The sequence below is a fragment of the Schistocerca nitens genome, chromosome 8 (genome assembly GCF_023898315.1).
Source record: "Schistocerca nitens isolate TAMUIC-IGC-003100 chromosome 8, iqSchNite1.1, whole genome shotgun sequence".
NCBI lineage: Eukaryota > Metazoa > Arthropoda > Insecta > Orthoptera > Acrididae > Schistocerca > Schistocerca nitens.
Window position 1 is genome coordinate 505,449,812 of NC_064621.1, and position 4,808 is coordinate 505,454,619.

The following is a 4,808-nucleotide window of genomic DNA, read 5'->3' on the forward strand; positions in this document are numbered from 1 at the left end:
TGAAGCTAAGGCGAAAGGGCTGCATAAAAAAAGTGAAGAAATCGAAAACGAAATGATTGCCGGAAGGACTGACCCAGCATAGAGGAAAGTCAAAACAACCTTCGCTAAAAGTAAAAGCAAGGACGGTGACACTAAGACTGCAGTGGGAACTCCGATGTAGAGGAAAGAGAGATACGAGATGGAAAGAATACATTGAAGGCCTCTAGAGGTGGAAGACTTTTCTGATGACGTGATAGAAGAGGAAACGGGAGTCGATATAGAAGAGATAGGGTATCCAGAATTAGAGTCAGAATTTAAAAGAATTCTGCAAGACTTAAAATCAAATGAGGCAGAAGGGATAATCCACCAGAATTCCTAAAATCGTTGTGGGAAGTGGCAACGAAACGACTGTTCACGAACGTGTGTATAATGTTTCAGTCTAGCGATATACCGTCTGGCTTTCGGAAAAACATCATCCACACAATTTCGAAGATTGCAAGATCCAACAAGTGCGAAAATTATCCCACAATCAGCTTAACAGCTCATGCCTCCAAGCTGCTGACAGGAATAATATACAGAAGAATAGAAAAGAGGGATGTGTTACATGACGCTCAGTTTGGCTTTAGGAAAGGTATAGGCACCAGAGTGGCAAATCTGATATTGCGGCTGATTATGGAAGCACGACTAAAGAAAAATCAAAACACGTTCATAGGATTCGTCGACCTGGAAAAAGTTTTCGACAAAGTAAAATAGTGCAAGATGTTTAAAATTATGAGAAAAGTTGCCCTAATCTGTAGGGAAAGTAATATACAATATGTACAAGAACCAAGAGGGAATAATAAGAGTGGAAGACCAAGCACGAGAGTCATTTCGAAAGTAATGCCTTTTTTTATCCATGGAAAGTACAGGAGATACATAAATCATAACAGCACAGCTCAATAGAGCAATACTTCAGCTGCAGACTGTCATCTATCCACAAAGTCACCACCTTTCGTTATGCACTTTTGCCAATGATGAACCAGAGCCTACATGCCGCGCTTGTAAAAATCAGAACCAGCGGAGACTAACCACTTACTTACAGCTTTGACAACAGCATCTTAGTCTTGAAAGTGTTTCCCACGTAGTCCATCTTTCAGAGGCCCAAATAGATGGAAGTCTGAAGGCACTAAATCGGGACTGCAGGTGAATGTGGTAAGACAGTCCAGTCGAATTTTGTAATGATCTCAAAACTGATGTGGGGCCTGGCGTTATCATGTTGCAGGTGAAAGTTGGTCTTCTTCTCTGGCCTTACCCTGGAAATTCAGACTTTCAGCTTAGTCAGTGTCGTCTTGTAGCGTGCTGAATTTACTGTTTCTCCATGCTCCAGGACTAAAGAACCACATCCTGGCTGTACCAGAAGACTGTGCACATCACTTTGCCTGCAGAAGGCTGTGTCTTGAATTTCTTCTTTGACGGAGAATTCGCATGTCGCTATTCCATGGACTGTCTTTCGGATTCCGGCTCGTAGTGGTGACACCACGTCTAATCTCCAGTGGCGATGCTATTCAGAAAATTGCTACCTTCAGCTCCATATTGGTCCAGCAGGTCCCAACAAATTTCCATTCGATGAGTTTTTTGTTGTTCTTTAAGCATCCTCAGGACCCATCTAGCACAGACTTTGCGATAACCAAGATGTTCCCACACTGTTTCCAAGGCATTCCAGACGAAATTCAGCTTTACACACAATTCTCTGGGCTTTATCCGCCAATGAGCACGGATAAGGAACTGACATTGCGAGGAATGGCACCTGTGCGGTGTTGACTGGGCCGTCGCTTGTTATGCACACCCTTTTCACCACCTTGAAAATGCCGTACTCTCACCTCACATTGCTCACGTCTGTTGTATCTCACGTCTGTTATATCTTCATATACCTTTGGCAAGCGTCGATGGATTTCAATTGGTGCAATTTCTTCAGCAGTGAGAAATTCAATAACTCATCGCCAATTTGGAACACACCTTTGCTGGCGCCAACTACCGCAGAACAACGGAACCACCTGCAAATGGAAGAGGAAGGTTCAAGCATTAGCACTACACCAACGACATCTGGCATGGACATCCAAAGTCACCACAAAGAAATGGGAGGCATTACTTTCGGAACAGCCCTCGTAGAAGTGCACGGATTAAAGAGGGTTTAAGACAGGGATGTAGTCTTCCGCCACTGCTGTTCAGTCTATTCATCGAAGAAGCAATGACTGGGAATAAACGAAAGGTCCAAGACTGGAATGAAAATTCAAGGTGAAAGGATATCAGTGATAAGATTCGCTGATGACATTGGTACCCTCAGTGAAAGTGAAGAAGAATTACAGGATCAAGTGAATAGAATGAACAGTCTAATGAGCACAGAATATGGATTGAGAGTAAATCGGAGAGAGACGATAGTAATGAGAAGTAGCAGAAATGAGAACAGTGAGAAACTAAACGTAAGGGTGGGTGATCACAAAGTAGATGAAATTAAGGAATTCTGATATCTAGCCAGCAAAATAGCCCATGAGGGACGGAGCAAAGAGGACATAAAAAGCAGACTAGCACTGGTAAGAAGGGCATTCCTGGCCAAGAGAAGCCTATATGCATTTCCAGACACTTGTCCATAGGACCTTTTCTCCTCCATTTCCGGTCAGGAATCCGTCCCATCAGTTCGTCGGATTTATTAATGTTCACTACGTGTAAGAAGGCCGACATAAACGTTCCAATCGTTTTATTTTTTTAACTGTCAACGAGTGTCTTGTTCCACTGCCTGGTGCAATTTTATTCTATATTCAGTAACTTTGTGGATTTGCTTTTCGGTAGTGCGTTCTTTTCATCATGGACAAAAATCTAATAAAGAATGAAAGACGAAGTATTAGACGTCGACAGCTCTTCTACACATGAATATACTAACATTCGAAAGAGAATAAAAATTGTGCTGTCTTCGTTATCTACTACACAGGAGAACATAAAACCAGGCTCAAGCAAGGACCAACATAATCGCCGCTATAAAGAAAAATACTTAAATTTCGGGTTGACGTGGACAGGCGAGGAAGGCAAGCATACACCAAAATGTTTACTGTGCGGCATAGTGTTGTCTAATGAGCGTATGGTACTTAACAAGCTGAAAAGGCATATGAAATGAAACCACCACACCCTCTCTGGAAAACCGCGTGACTATTTTAACGTCTGTATACTTCCACTCAGAAATCTCTTGTCATGATGGAAACCCAAAAAAACACTCAAGTAAAACCCTTTCGGCATGATTAAAAACTTCTGAAATGATTGCCAGGAAATAGAAACCCCATATCATTGGAAAAGAGCTTATTTTACCAGCATGTAAAGAAACTGTTGCTACTATTTTGGGACCGGATACGGTTGAAGAGATTTCAAAACTATCTCAGACAGATAATGCAGTTCAACGCCGTATTATGGCGTGTTAGTCGATACACTATGTGATCAAAAGCATCCGGACAACTGACTGAAAATGGCGCCCTCCATCGGCAATGCTGGATTTAAATATGGTGTTGGCCCACCCTTAGCCTTGACAACTTCCACTCTCGCAGACATACGTTCAATCAGGTGCTGGAAGGTTTCTTGGGGATTGGCAGCCCATTCTTCACGGGGTGCTGCACTGAGGAGAGGTGTCGACGTCGGTCGGGGAGCCTGACACGAAGTCGGCGTTCCAAAACTTCCCAAAGGATTCAGGTCGGGACTCTGTGCAGGCCAGTCCATTACAGGGATGTTACTGTTGTGTATCCACTCCGCCACAGTCCCTGCACTAGGCACAGATGCTAGACTGCACTCGCCATCCCCGAGTTGCTCTTCAACAGTGGGAAGCAAGAAGGTGCTTAAAATATCAATAGAGGCCTGTGCTGTGATAGTGCCATGAAAAACAATAAAGGGTGCAAGCCCCCTCTATGAAAGACACCACCACACCATAACACCACCGCCTCCGAATTTTACTGTTGGCACTACACACGCTGGCAAATGACGTTTACCAGGCATTCACCATGCCGACACCCTGCAATTCGATCGCCACTTTGTGTACAGTGATTCGTCCCCCAAACAACGTTTTTCCACTGTTCAGTCGTCCAATGTTTACGCTCCTTACACCAAGCGAGGCGTCGTTTGGCATTTACCAGCGTGATGTGTGGCTTATGAGCAGAAGCCCGACCATGAAATCTAATTTTTCTCACCTCCCGCCTAACTGTCATAGTACTTGCAGTGGATCCTGGTGCAGTTTGGAATTCCTGTGTGGTGGTCTGGATAGATGTCTGCCTATTACACATTACAACCCTCTTCAACTGTCGGCGGCCTCTGTCAGTCAGCAGACGAGGTCGGCCTGTACTGTTTTGTGCTGTACGTATCCCTTCACATTTCCACTTCACTATCACATTGGAAACAGTGGACGTAGGGATGTTTTGGAGTGTGGAAATTTCTCGTACAGTCGTATGACACAAGTGACACCCAGTCACCTGACCACGTTCGAAGTTCCACAGAACGCTCTCTCACGATGTATAATGAGTACTGATATGGAGTACCTGGCAGTAGGTGGCAGTACAATGCACCTAATATGAAAAACATATGTTTTGGGGGGGGGGGGGGGGTCCGCATACTTTTGATCGCATAGTGGATGTAAAACTATGTTGTAGAAGACTTAAGAGACACACAATTTACTCTATAGTTGGATGAAAGCACTGACATTTCCGGAAAAGTTCAACTATTATCTTTTGTGCAATTTGTCTATGTCAAAAATTGTTGAGCAATAAATGTTTAGTCGAGAACTGGAAACAACGATGACTGTTGAGAGTTTCTTTCAAGAT